The 15,825-nt window shown below is 39.4% G+C and overlaps 1 pseudogene; it reads right to left on the minus strand.

Annotated features, from left to right (window-relative positions):
* Nucleotides 1-1,635: 1,635 nt before the first annotated feature.
* Nucleotides 1,636-2,259, minus strand: LOC103557102 (CDGSH iron-sulfur domain-containing protein 1 pseudogene; annotated as a pseudogene).
* Between the last annotated feature and the right edge of the window lie 13,566 nt (nt 2,260-15,825).

Below are 15,825 nucleotides of genomic sequence, written 5' to 3' on the forward strand. Positions count from 1 at the left end.
GAAAAGGTAATGTCTTAAGGAACAATTAAACGCATACAACTTTGTCATTCCTCCAGGAAAATGAGAAACTGCAGGCTGTGCTCTGGCTTACCAAATACTGTTTTGAAGACTCTGAAAGTCTCTGAGGGGGAAGAACAGGCACAGGATCTGTAGCATTGTTCACACTTCTCCTTTGTTCAGGTTTTATGTAACAATGAGAAGCACCCACGAGATTGTAGATGCATCTTGTGCCAGGTATATTTTCCATGAACACAACGAAAATCATATTTTGGGCTATGTGGGAGATCAGAAAACTTCAACTTTTTCGGTAATTAAAAGATATGTTTATTAGAAATTGCAAGAATTATGTCTGGGTGGGTGAGAATTTACTGAGCAGTCATTGGTTAGGCTGGTCTTCATAAAAAACAAAACAATGAGAACACTAATACAAGCACTTACTACATGCTGGACTTTGCATATATTATCTCACTTAAAGGTCACAACGCCTACTTTTTGAAGTAAGGGCTCTTCTAGGGGAGATGAGGCTTAACTAACTTGCCCAAAGATGCTGAGGCTAATAAGTGGCACAAACAGAACTCAAACCTAAGTGGCCTTACTCCAGACCTTGCACCCTTTCCCAGTAAATCCCACTGCCTCCTGCCCCTTAATAGTTCTGAAATGAGTGGGAAACTTCCGAATTCCCCTAATTTCTTGTCACTTGTCACTTTTTCTTTCCTCATGCCCTTATCGAGTCTTGTTAATGTCCACCTGTTTGAGATAAGTCTAGGAACTGGTCACCATAAAATGTCGTGTGAGCACGCCCCAGAGCTAATGCGAGGAGTTCTTTCTGGAGGAGCTGGAGGGTGGAGGTGGCTAGCTGCTTCCTCCGGACCCGCCCAGCCCCTGAGAGGGCACCCTCTTAAGGCCTCCATCTGACGTGGACTGAGACCTATAAGACATCAGGAAGATGTTTCTGAGGCCGCACCAGAGTTATATCTAACTTGGAGACGGGGCCCACCGGGAAGGTCATTACAGAGCTCTCCCTTCATCCCTCGGCCCAAAGCATGGGACTCAGAAACGTCCACTAACTGCGCAGCAGAACATCAGCCCTGAACAGACCATTTTCTCTCTTTCCTTTCTCCAAATAGACCTTCAATAATAAAAAGAGTCAGTTCTGTTCCATGCCTTTGATGCAGGAATCTTCAGATATAATCTTGGTGTAATCGGAAGAACTGAATATGGGACATTAGTGAAAAATTTTAAACAGAATCCTAAGAGGACTTTTAATTTTTGTTTTACCAGTACTAGCAGAGTTGATATTCAAATGTAAAATTAAATAGAGAAAAAATGGAGGGATGGGAAAAGGTTGTTGATTCTTTCTACAAGTTCATATTTATTGAGCAACTCCTCTGTGTCTGATGCTATAATTTGTATCATAGAAGGTAAGAAAGGAGTAGATTCATTGACTATTGACTTAAAGGAATTGAAGTCTTACATAGAAAATGAAATTTGTCAGGGAGAATAGTCACATGTTTCCAAACTCTCTATTTTGGCAATTTAGAAATGGCACAGAGTCTGACAGCAGAGTAAGTCAGCGACCATAAAGAGCATAGCGTCATTTCCATTATTTCTTCATAAACTTTTTTTTTTTTGGTTTTTACTTTTTCCTTTCTTTTTGTTTAAACAAATGTGCACCACGATGGTTCGACAAGTAAGGCAGATGCCATGAATATGAAAGCTGCAGTTTGCAACACACCACATCAAGAATTCAAGGGAGGTGAATTAGACAGAAGTGGTAGTCATTCTAATTAAACAATCAGGTAACATCACGACAAGTTGGTTTGCAGCATCAGAACTGTCCATTTAAGTGTCTTTTTTCTCTAATGATCAGAGGTCCCACGTTGTCTCCAGTCTCTTCACTGTGTTTTGTGTGAGATCCATCACAGAATGGGAACTTTTTGGACCTCCAACGATGGCAGTACACAGCTTTATCTCCCAAATCCTCCATGTCAAAAGCGTGTACTACGTTGGGGTTGTCTTTCTGGATGTGAGGGTTGACCATTGATTTGTTGCAATGATCTTTACCATAAAATCTTTTGTAAGCTAGATAACCAATTACAGCTGTGCCCGCAGCAAAGGTAACTGCTGCGATCCATTCAACTTTTACGCTGGAAGTCAGACTCATGGCGCCGTCGCTTGCCAGGCGGGTGTGCACGGGACACAGACCACAAACGGGCTTGCACGGACAGCAGGAGTCAAGGTGCGAGAGGCGGCCTAAGGGCACTTACTCCAGGCTGCTACGGCGCAGGCGCCGAGAGCACGTGTGTCTCTTCATCAACTTTTAATTTCCCTCCTTCAGTGAGTGAATACCAGGCTGACTACATTTAAAGCAATGACTCATATTTTCCCAGGTTATGCACTAGCATTTATAAATCTCTGCAGGAGTTAGATTCATGGACACTTCATTAAATTAGATACATAATCAATTTCTGTTCCTTCTGCTCTGTGGCTTCAGTCTGTATGATCGCCTCTGCTACCTCAGTGTGATGAATCTTTCCATCTTCTTAGATGGATTTATTATTTAAAAATGACATCTTGATGACTCTCTTCTTTCTCAAGGTTCTCCCTTGAACCTTAATAAACCTGTAATTAATAAATATTCCTTTAAGGCCAGAACATTATAATTTTGAGTTGAGTAGCACTTCTTGTCCAGAAAGACGCCCTAAATAGCCCCAAATATTTAAACATAACATTAATAAGTGTGTCTGAGTGATCACAAACTCAGTCCCAAGACTAATGCAATATGCAGATTGAGTAAGCATCTGCTTGCAGGGCAGTGGCAGAGAGGCCAGCAAGTATCTGGTGGCTCCACCAGTACATTCCATACTTACTGTCACTTACCTGAAATTCAATCAGGGGTATTGCTTTTCTTTTTTTTCTTTTATTTTGAATTTATATATTTATCCCTAACAAAAACGTAAAAAATCAGGATGTGTATGCAACATGACATTAATTAGAGAGGCTTTCTTCAAAGCACATTTTAGATTCTGGAACTGTAAAGGGAAAACTAAAGGAAGGAAAATAAGGGAAATGGGTATCTAAAGTGAATGGAAAGAGGATGTCTCCAAGGGGCTCAAATTCGTTGGAGGGTAATGGCCACCTTCAGCTAATCCAGAGATGTGCTCAGGTCTAAGTGTAGTGCAACAAAAATGAAATAAATTCTGAACAGTAATATCCAATCACAATACTGCATACTCTAGTGAATTACTTATGCCCCAAGGCCCTATGTCCTAATAGTCTTCCAAAATTTTACTCATTCATTCAACAAATATTTAAGTATCTAAAATGCATTATCCAATATTCTAATTGCAGGGATAACAGCTGTAAACAAAATGGACCAAAATCACTCAGAGGATTTACATCTAGCTTTAAAATGTATCTTCTAAACTTAACCTCAGTACGTTATTACTTAAAGTGTAAATCCATCATTAATCTATCCAAAAGCCACAGGGCAGTTTTGCTTACAGATTACAAGTGGCTGCTTTCTGTGGAGTATTTTCTCAAGTAGTGAAATAAATCAAATCTTTTATCATTTACAAATATGTCTTTGCTCTGAATGAACAAAAGAATTTATTTCTCTGTACCAGTGCATCTGCTTCTCTTTTTATGAAAGTACAGCCCAGTCTCTCTGCATGAGGCCACTCCTCAAAACAAACATTTAATTAATTTGAGCAAAGAATATTATTCTCACTCTGGATTCTAGAAATTAAACAAAAACATTAGTGTTATTTCTCTAATTTTTCTCTCTAATGCCCCATGTTGTTCCAACGCACATTAGTCCATTGAAATAGCCAGAACTGGGACTCAGTTGTCATTGTGAACAAACTGGGAGATAAGGAAGAACCTACAGACTAGACCTCCAGGGTAGGATAAGGTAGGAACCTTGGTTCCATCCACAGTAGTAAAGATGGAATGCTAGGCAGGCAGGTGTTTCTATTCAGAGTTGTCAGTCAACAAGGAGTAGAGGCCAAATCCAAGTTCTGTATTTCTGCTTATTAGGCATACACTCTCCTGAAATTTACTGAAAATCCCTAAGGCGTAGTTTTCTCACCTGTAAAATGAACACAGAATATACACATACTTTTTATTGATGTCAGAGGAAAAACCATCCTATCCTTATGTTACTGGTTTTAATTGATCTCTGTTACCCAAGCGAGAGTAGTATTGGACATTCTCTAACACCTGTTCCTTAGCTCATCTGTCTACAAAGAAGAATAATATGCCACTTGAACATGGGGAAAGCCTGATATATACAGTCACATTAACCCTGAGTGGTATCACTCCATTAAAAAAATAAATAATGAAAGTGGGCCTGTGCTTATCTCTCTTCTGCTATTCCAATCACTAAGGAAGGCTTTTATCTCACTGACACAGGTAGCAAACTGGACCCTCTAAAGGTCTACTTGGAGGTCTATCTGTTTGTCTACCCTCCTTTCTTTCTGGAACTATCCATCCTTTAAGACATTATGTTTTTTATGAAGCTATGTGGCTCTTTCACATATAAAGGTAACCTCTATATGCTTACTTTCTGGACAAATGTCTCAAGATCTAGCTTTTGGGAGAGAAAGAAGCTTCCTTCTCAATGAGACCATAGTCACAGTCTCCAATTCAACTTTACAAGAAATAGGACTGATGCTGCACTTTGCTTTCATCTGGCACTAAGTGTCTATTTCTCAACTTGTTAAGGAACATAGAGGACTAAGTATTCCTAAATTTCCATCAAGAAAGAGAATATAAAATGCATGTATATTGGTTAAGAGGCAAGAAATTAGTCCCTACAAGAATTGGTGAGAGCAGGTGGGACATCAATCTTGGAACTATTGCAGAGGCAGAAGGCCAGGAAGAGAAAGGCTTGTTACTTAAACGGTGCTGCAAGCTGTGGTTCTGGCACCAGAAACAATGCGAGATCCTAGCTCTTGGAACTTGGGACGGAAAGGAAGAGCAGAATTAGCTGTAAGATTGAGATGTTGCATGAAAGCCCTTTTTGAGGAGGGATAACTCTAGACTCAGATCCTGAAGAAGCACTGATATCTTAGTGAGGGATTTTTACCCTTGCTGTAGCCATTTAGAGGACAGGAAAGGTGGTGGGTGATAAGTAAAACCACAAATTTGACAGGGAATTAATTATAATACTGTGCCAAATGGATTCCAATTTAAAATCCCTCTTAAAATAATCTAGGAAGGTTTAACACAGTGCAGTAGCTTTTTTTAAGTAGTCATTGTATATCCTATAAAAATATGTCTTTGCATAGTTCAGGGTTATGATGTCACACACCTCCAGGGGCCAACCATGAGATGCAAATGGACGAATGTGGTCAGATGCAGGGAATCAATCAGGAGAGTCGGGTGAAGAGGAGGGGAGGGCTGTAGATCACACGGGACAGCTGGCACTCAGTCAGCAACGGGGCCTATTCGGGATGTGATTCCTCAGGAAGAGCCAGAAATCCAGGCTCTGAGAGTTTCCCAAGTATGACCTTAAACAATTTTTGATATTGACAACTAAGTCTAACTTAAAAAAAATTATATTAGTGGGACTATCACAGCCTCCAGAGTGAAGCACTAAGGTTGTTATAGGACCAAGGGAACATTATTTTTAATTTATGGTTCACTAATCCATTAGGATGGAGATCAAATATAACTTGCCTTACAGATATAATTTTAACTAAATGACTTCATCAGCTTTTTAATTAACAAGAATGAATATCCACTTAATCAAGTAATTTGAAACATGCTTTATACATTATCTTATGATCAGTTATTGAGATGGTAGCAAAAAGAGGAGGGAGATAGGAGTGGGAGTGAGCAGAGGAATCACGTTTGAAGATAAAAAACAGAAAGAGAGGCAAGTAGAGAGTGAAAAGGGAGGAGACAAATGGTGCTGAAAAGAAACATCATGGAAGAGAGAAGCAATTCACACAGTGAGAAAGAACAGAGAGAAGTTAAAGAAATTTTGAACTGATATTAACTGGGTTTCACTTTGCTATGTACCTCATTTATTCACTCCCTAATTCAAGTTAATAGAAATATATTGTCTTAAGATGCGCAACAGTGTCTAACTGAAACAGGTGCAGCAGTGAAGAAAACCATGCCCATGGACTCACAGAGATTGCATTCGAGTGGAAACAGAAGATGAGCAGATCAAGAGATGAACATATGATACATCAACTGGTAGTCAATGTTATCGAAGGAAAATACCAAGGCAGGATAGGTAAAGCTCATAGTCAGGATATTGCTTCTTTGGGTAGGTGGTCAAGGAAGACCTCAGCTAAGTTAACATTTTAGCAGAAATCTTAAGGAAGCAAAGGAGCTGTGTGTGAGATTAACGTTACATACCTTATTTCTTTTATTTATTCATTTTTTTGAGAGGAAGATTGTCCCTGAGCTAACATCTGTGCCAATCTTTCTCTATTTTTTTGTGTGTAGGATGCCGTCACAGTATGGCTTGACGAGCAGTGTATGAGTTGGCACTTGGGATCCCAAACCCATGAACCCTGGGCCACTGAAGTGGAGTCTGTAAACTTAACCACTACACCACTGGGCTGGCCCCAACATTCCATACTTTAATTCACCTCTATGAGGGCAGGAATTGGGTCTACTTTGTTCACCACTGACTCCTGATTGCTTAGCACACAGTGACACACTCTGGGAGGAATAAGCAAAATAACCTTCCATGGTAGATATTAGCCCCTGGAGAGCCAGCACAGGAGACACAGCTCATCATCCCAAACCTGGAAGACCTCAAGGCTGTTGTATTAGTCAGCTGGGGCTGCTATAAAAAAACACCGCAGACTGGGGGGCTTAAACAACAGGAATTTATTTTTTACAGTTCTGGAGGCTGGAAGTTAGAGATCAAGGTGCCGGCAGGGTTGATCTCTGGTGAAGTATCTCCTTATGGCTTGTAGACAGTCACCTTCTTACTTTGTCCTCATATGGCCTATCCACGTGTGCATGCAGAGAGAGAGAGCGCTCTCTGATGTCTCTTTCTCTTCTTATAAAGACACTAGACCTATCAGATTAGGGTCCCTTCTTTATGACCTCATTTAACCTTAAGCGAGGTTACCTCCCTAAAGCCCACATTAGGGGTTAATTCAGTCACATTAGGGGTTAGGGCTTGGGACTATGGATTTGGGGGGAGCATAATTCAGTCTATAAGAGCCATTGTACCCTGGAAGATGGATTAAGATTCCTTAATCACAAGTAATAGATACTGATCATGTCTAATTTAGACAAAAAGGAGTGTGTGGATAGGATGTAAGGGACAAGGCTGTCTTTGCTTGAGCCTGGTACTCGCTATAGTTGCGCAGTGCATAGCCTGTAGCATCATCATCCATGGCCTTATTTCTTATTCCATAACCTCAGAGTGTTGAAGGAAATGATGAAGAACCAGACTTTGGAGGGCCAAAAATCAGAGACTCTCCAGACTTTAAAAGCTGGGACTAATAGAGTCTCTTAGGGAACCACCCTCAGGGTGAATGAACTCCAATTATTTTCAGTCTTTATGGCTCTCCAATCAAGATAAAAATCAGGGGAGAAAGAGTTGTATAGCTCTCAGGTCAGGTACATCTCTTTTTGTAAAGAGAGGTCTAGAAACTTGATAGTTATACTGAGTTTTTCTTTAGTGGGTCTGTGATGGTGCCCAAAGCTAAATCAAAAGGCTGTTCCCAGAAACACGAGGAGGAATGGACTCTGGGCAGGAGAAGTTATAACAGCTAAAATTCTAGTCGAGAAGAAAATGAGCCCTGGCACCAGTATGTGGGGATGGAATCCAAACTCTGCCATGTGTTCACTGGCTCTATGACTTTGATCAGGTTACTTAACTGATCTGTACCTCAGATTCTTCATCAGTAAATGGAAGAATTTTCCAGAATTATCTCCTAAAATGTTGATTTAATTCATAAAAACAATCAGAACAGTACCTGACACTCTATAAGTACTCCAAAATATTAGCTAATATTATTTTATCTGGGACTGAAGGACCTCATTCATGATCTAATATACATTCTGCTTTAAAAAATAATTTCCCCTGAGATCATTTTATTACATGATTATTATTAAACATATGTCATTCAATTTGATTCAGATTTACTTGACTGTGTTTCTCTTTCTCTCTCACACACGCAAGCGTCCATGTGCACTGATATAGGTTTCATATGTTTCTTCCTAACTGTGTTACTGGAAAATAAGCTTATAAAATTGCCTTTGATAAATCCTAGTTGTGAGGATTCAAATTTGCTCAAAGGCCAGAGATCAAAGCAAATGATAAATGCAGTGTTAAACAGACTAGGAGGAGGCTGCAGAGGGAGGGTGGGAGTTAGTAACTGTTGAATAAAGCAGTTGTTATTCAACATCAGACAGAGGGAATAAACGCCAAGTTAATGAAATTTTTACATGATACAAAATTGAGAGGCACTGTAGTTGTTGGAAGAGCTTAAGAGCCAATAGCAATGAAGTCATTTAGAGGAAATAAAGAAAATGAAATTCAAGTAAACAACACAATAGCATGATGAAATGAAATTAAATTGAGTCAGTAGATTCCTAAATTATACCACTTATTACAGTGAACTTTGCAAAACTGTTTACGTAATCATATCTACTCCTCAGCCAAAAGCACTAGAAGACATTACCTCATTTAATTAGGAAATTATTGTGTATTGACTATATACCGAATACAGCATTACTCAGTAGGGTGCATCAATGAACAAGTCCTCATCCTAGCTAGTGAATGCATGGATTCAGCCTCACCCTTCTTTGTACCCCCAGCATCTAACATACAAGCCTGGAAAATAGAAAAAGAACTAGAACAAGAACAAGAAAAGAACAAGAGGCCATTTTTTCAATTGATGGATTGCTAAATATAAGATCAATACTTATAGTCAAATGTATCCAAAAGGAAAATTAGCAATAACCCCTATTGACTGAGACTAAATATGAGCAAAACTGCTTTCAGTGCTTGGCCTTCATTCTCATTTACTCCTCAAACAGATTACCGCACATTACCCCACGTTATAGTTGGGGAAATTGTAGGTAACTAACTTCCAAAAGCACAAAGATGGTAAATAGTGGTGCTGAGATTCAAACCAGGTCTGTGTAATTTGGTACTTTTAAATCCTCACAGATAATGTTAATTTCTAGGAGGTGATACACATCTAAGAGGAACTTTATTTAAATTTGTGAATCTCATGCATTTTTTACTGAACATACAGGTGATTCTCATGCAAGCATGGTTGAAAAACACTGGAAAACAAATTTCAACCTGCAGTCAGCATTAGTGATCCTTCACTGTTAACACTTCTTATCAAGATTTGAGTTCGATTATATCAAACGTGATGACTGCTTCTTTATCCCAAGTTAAACTCACCCTTGTGAAGCCTTTATGAAATCTTTATATCCATTATCTCAGTTGATCCTTACAACAATTCTGTAACATAGTGGTGGATAAGGGAAAGAAAAGTTGGCTTATTTTAAAACTTTCTCCTTTACAATTTGTAAACTGAGAATATTGATTGACTTGTCCAAGGGTACCCGAGAAAACAAGAGTTTTTTGTAATCACCATCCTCACCGCAGCTTCCTGGATACATTTTCCTAATCTTGTTTGCTGTCAATGTTCATATCTATTTATAAAACACAAAGAATTACTTCAACAATGTTGCGAGACTTATCCTAAAGGGCGTATACAAGAATGTGAATGTTAAGTTCTGAAGCACTCCATAAATGCTGAAGAGAACAAACAAGAATAGACCTCAGGAAAACAGTCAGAAATCAATGAGCAGAATTTCTCTAGAAATCAATATCACCAAAGGGGACAAATGGCTGAAAACTGAGGCTAAATTAGAATTTCACACACAATGTAATACAGTACCCAAACAGGCTGTAGTTCACAAGTCTGCATATAAAGAGACACTTGATCCTAGAAGAGGAAAGCAATAGCCTTTTTCCACGAAGCTCTGGGGAAAGCTCATCTGATAACAGTGTCTGAGGTAATGCAACCCTACCAAGAGTGTGATAGAAAGACAGCAGAAATGAGGAAGGAGAGGAAACATCAATTTCCAACTTAGGCTTAAGAAGCTTAATGCGTGTAGATTGGCGATGTAATGAAAAAGAGGCCATGATTCTGAGCAGTGACATCCCTTCTCCAAAGGAAGCCAGATGTTATTTAGTCTAATTCATGTGGACTTATAAAAACAAACCGACTGCTGAGACTTAGGGTTAGAAGCGACTAAAGTTACGTCCATCCCTCTAAGAATGATGTTCGAAATATTCAAAAAATGAAAGTGTACCTTAATTGTTAAATAAACCTTAGTTGCAAAGATTTTTGTTCATTCATTCACTCACTCGGTGAGCTTTTATAACTGCTATGTGCTAGCATTGTATTAGGGGTTCAGGTAGAAAAATGAGTAAGAATTTAAAGAGCTCATTTTTAATTCAAAATACAATTGTAAACAAATGCTTTATTAAAAGATGATATATGTCTTAAAATGCACTTATTTGTATTGTGATGCCAATAGGCACTTAGAAGTGGGGCAACTTTTAAAATGAGATGGGAAAAAAGAAATAATATTATAAAATTTTTCATGTTTTCTTTCTTGACTTTATAACATAAAGTCACATTATTAATTAATATTAAACACATTATTATATACTCTTCACGAACATATTTTATTTTATTTTATTTTATTTTATTTGGAGGAAGATTAGCCCTGAGCTAACTGCTGCCAATCCTCTTTTCGCTGAGGAAGACTGGCCCTGAGCAACATCCGTGCCCATCTTCCTCTACTTTATACTTGGGACACCTACCACAGCATGGCTTTTGCCGAGCGGTGCCATGTCCGCACCCGGGATTAAAACTGGCTAACCCTGGGCCACCGAGAAGCGGAACGTGCACACTTAACTGCTGTGCCACCGGGCGGGCCCCTTCACAAACATTTTAATGACTTCAAAATATGTAGTGGAGTGAAAGTGCTCATTCCCCACTGGCAGAAGGGCTATGGAGTAGGCACAGTACCAGGTTAGGCAGTGACAGCAAGACAGCCCACTCTATATTTGGGTGACCCTGGAGTGTCAAGCCCCCTCCCACAGTGGAGAATGTCAAACTCTTTCAGGGGCTAAAAAGAAGGTTGGGGCAGGTTTGAAATCTGCTCACTAAATTCATGCTTTGACTTCTACTGGAAGACAGTCAGCACTTGCCCCTATGCCGTGCATTAGGGGTACTTGATAGCTTCTACAGCCTAACTCTGGGGCCGGGGCTCATCTGTGGCAAAGCCAAAACACGTACTCAGAGAAGTGGACACAGCAGAGGGGTGTGTTCTGCTGGGGCCTTATCAGGAGGCCCATCATTCTCTGTCCATATTTCGCTGGCACTGTTGCCATCATCCCACAGTTTTCTTCAGCACCTGGAATGGTAGCGTATTCCCTGCCCATAAACCCTATGGGTTGCTAGGATCCCTTCCACACTAATCTTGAAAAGGACAGGGTAGTTAACAAGTTAACACTACTAATAATATAAATTATCTCTGATAGCAACAGTAAGTAACCCATATGCCAGGCTCTGTTCTATTTTGCATGCACTAATTCATTTCATCCTCAGAATAAATTTAAGAGGAAATATGATCATCCTCCATTTTATAGGTGAAGAAATTTAAGGCTTAAGATTAATTAAGATTGCTTAGTTAACCTGCCCAAGATCACTCAGCAAGGCTGTGAAGGAGCCAACATGACAATCCAGGCCATCTGGATGTGGAGCCGACCTGCTTTGCCACTATCACCTGCACATCAGGAGTACACCTGTTTAATCAATCCAGTGAGGGCTACAAAACCAGATACCACTAGTGGAGTGTATGCATTATTTGAGCCAAAGGTACTTCTTCAGCACAAGTTCATTAAACCAACAACCCCCTTTACTGGAGTGCTGTTCTCTTATTAAGAAAGGAAATAAGGAGTTCCAGCTGTGACAGGGCCAGGGGTGTGGTCTAAAATTGGAAAATTCTTGTCCTCGCATTGCTCATTAATGCTCTGCCTCTTGGATCAACTGAGAGCCAGGTGTCCCAGGCATCTGAAGTGAACACATTGCACAGTGAATAAAACTGAGGGGAAGTGAATGAATCCAAGGAAAGTCCTTGAGGAGGACTCAAAAGAGGGGGCGCATTCTGGCACCAGTGACAGTGGACGGAGACAACAAAGTAAAAGCAAACAGAGATACAAACCAGGAACCAAATGGGACCTGAATCAAAGCATGAAATTGTTAAGGACAGGAAGGAAGGTAGGTGGGAACAGTTACAAAAGCAATGTGAGTTATGCCGTCACACCTCGTACCCTGAGGAAGCACTGATCAAAGCCTACGAGCCCATTCTGGCTCCTCTTCTCTTCAGGATAATGATAGTGAAGGATTCCTTTGTGTTTGCTCTCCCTCAGACACATCCCTGTGTGCTAATAACATATTGATTATTAATATTTGTATGTATTAATTCCATCAACAACCCTGTAAGGTAGGTATTAGTATTGTCTCCAATTTAAAATGAGGAAACCAATGACCAAACTGATGAAATAAAGTGTCCAACTCTCTCAGCTGATATGTGCCAGAGCCAAGATTCAAAGCTAAGTGGTTTGGTTCCAGAGTTATCATGAACTATCACATTGCATTTCCTCTTGATGGCTGGAGAGAATATATCAACTGTGTTTGTCCAGAGTCATCTCATTGGCACATTTTGGTGTCTGATGCATATGACAAGAGGAAAATGGTTCATTCGCTTATTACAGTAGAATTAGTATGGGACATTCTATCAACTTTTATCAAAAACACAACTTTTTTTAAGTTTTAAAAATTTATTTGTTTATTCTTATTTTATTATCATTATTATTATTTTGAGGAAGATTATCCCTGAGTGAACATCTGCCAATCCTCCTCTTTTTGTTGAGGAAGACTGGCCCTGAATTAACACCTGTGCCCATCTTCCTCTATTTTATATGTGGAACACCTGCCACAGCATAGCTTGACAGCGGTGTGTAGGTCCACGCCTGGGATCCGAACTGGTGAACCCCAGGCTGCCAAAGTGGAGTGCAAGAATGCAACTACTGAGCCACCAGGCCAGCTCCAAAAATTTATTTATTTTTGTGTTTAATAATACATGACTTGGCCTTTTTTTAAAATCAAGTTTATTGAGGTATAATAAAAATACAGCTTTATATGGTGATCTTATGGTTTCTCCTTATCTGAACCTCTAAATTCGTCTACAATCCGGTCACTGCTCTGTAGTAGAGGGATCTGAGGCTCTAACATATTAAACAGCACTACAAGGCATATTTGAATAGCCCTAGTTATGTGAAAAACGATCCCTTTTGGAAATCTTATCTAAGCATATTACTACCAGGTATCTAGGCCAAAAAAGAAAAAAAATAGAAGACTTGTTTCTAAGTCTATTTAAGATCATTAAAAATCAACTCCACTAAATTTCACAACTACTTACCGAAATGATGCAAATTTATTCCCTCTTTCATCACTTGCAGCTTCCCTGAGGACTCTAAATCTTTTCTCCACATCAAACTTTTATATACAACCCTATAGCCTTGAACAAGTAGCCAGTCTACCCAATTGATGCAGCATTTGAATGACAACCAGTGTTGATTCTATGGAAAGAGTATAGACCAGAAGAGTCTCAAGATCAAGAGGACCAAGGAAGGATAATGTCTGTTATAATTCTGTGTTTTAAGCACACAGCCATGGTCAACATGACCCCAACATAACTCTCAGTGGTTACACAATCATCCCAAATTTTCTTCATTTGTTTTCAATGTAGCCTTCTCTTGAAGACCAGTCCCCAAGCTTGCCTTACTTGGGCTCTGAAAGAAACGAATTTAAACATCCTTACCTGAGAAAACAAATTATTTCAAGTTACAGAAATTTTAAAGACAGCTTTGAATGTAAATATTGATTGATATATAAGCCAAAGCCTTGTCAAAAGTATCAGAAAAAATAGGCAATTTTTGCTGCAGACTGTTGTCATATTTCTTCATGTAAGTGACTCCTCAGCCCAGTACCAGAAGATGATAACATTCTCATCAACATTTCAAGTGTAGAGAGTTATACTCTACAAAGGACTCCAATGCCTTGGATATTTTAAGGGGATGTGGCCTATAACCACTTGGGATAAAATTATCAAAATTGTGCAGCAATTCCTATTACCCTACTCAGGTAATCTTGATTGCCCATACCATGGCAAAGCCCATGATTTGTGTCAGGCAGGACACCCAGCAAAGAATTTCCTGAGACATAGGAGGATTTGCAGCATTCAGCCACAGACACGAATATAAGATGAAATCTGGTTTCATTATGGTTTGTTAATGATCAGTAAAGATATTTTACAAAATATCTTCTCATGAGGTTCTTTAACAACATACTTGAAATACCCTAAAAACTTTAAAATTTAGCTATCACTAAGTAGGTATTCCTGAACACTATGTTCTGACTATGAAGTGTAGCTTCTTCACGGAGGTTCTCCTCTTACACTCATTGGGGATAGCAATAGTGATGCTTGTAAGAACTTGATCTCATCACCAAGGAATTGATTCCCAAGGTGAGGTCATGCTAACAGATTTCCCAGGGATCCCTAAGAATCAGGGTGCTTACAAGCAGTACCAATATCATTCCAATTAATGTTTCAATGTACATAAAAATAAAAATATATTTTTCCCTCTAAAAATTGTAGAGATTGCATTAACTGAATATGCTGTTCTTAAGCTACATATAGAACTCAAATTGATTTGTATCAAGTGAGCACATTCTAAAACAAAGACTAGATGGACAAGAAAGAAAAAATAAATAAGAGACAAGCTCACATGCTGTTGCTTTTAGTGATGGCTCTAGGACTACAAGTATATTTAGGCCCCAAAGAGATTCAGCAGTTGATGAGACAAGGTCTCAGAGAGCCATGTGTCATGATCTCCCACACCAAAAAGCTGGATCCAAGGAAGTGAGAAGTTTGCTATGAAGAAGACCCATAGGGAGAAAATAATAAGAAAAATTGAAAAATCCTTCTTGATGTTCTCCTGCCTGACCAGTTAGGAGCTTGTATGAAACATAGATGGTGTTGAGAAGAGAAGATCAAGATCTCACCAAAGAATATTTCAGGCATTATTAGCTGAGTCTCATAGTAATTTCAGGTAAGAAATAAGAACAGCCTGGGCATGTGAGAGGGGAAAGTTACCGGGAAAATAAGACATGATACAAGTGAATAGAGGAGCCAGCCCCATGGCCCTCTGGTTTGGTTTGTGTGTTCCACTTTGGTAGCCCAGGGTTCACCAGTTTGGATCCTGGGCATGGACCTACACACCACTCATCAAGCCATGCTGAAGTGGCGTCCCACATAGAAGAATTGGCATAGCTGACACCTAGGATATACAACTGCGTATCCGGGCTTTGGGGAGGGGGAAAAAAAGTGAATAGAAAAGCTACAATATATTATATCTAGACCTGGGTTATATAGGAAGCTCAGGGCATTTCTCTTGGGGTATAACCCTACGGAAGATGGTACTGGACTTTTAATAGAACAGAAGCTACTTGGATTCATCTCTCTCTATGGGGCACTCTACAGCAAGAATTGATAGGAATTTTTTGTTTAGTAAAACAAATATTTGAGTCTGAAATCAAAGAAAAAGAATAAAAGGCATGAGTTTTCCCTACACGTTATAGGGACAGAAAGGGACAGACAGCTTTAAGGCAACCTTTACCAGAGCTCTGCACTAAAGTGTAAGTGCTAAGAGAACTAGCAATGGAGAGATCTGAATTCCAATCT

The sequence above is a fragment of the Equus przewalskii genome, chromosome 9 (genome assembly GCF_037783145.1).
Source record: "Equus przewalskii isolate Varuska chromosome 9, EquPr2, whole genome shotgun sequence".
In the NCBI taxonomy this organism is placed as follows: Eukaryota; Metazoa; Chordata; class Mammalia; order Perissodactyla; family Equidae; genus Equus; species Equus przewalskii.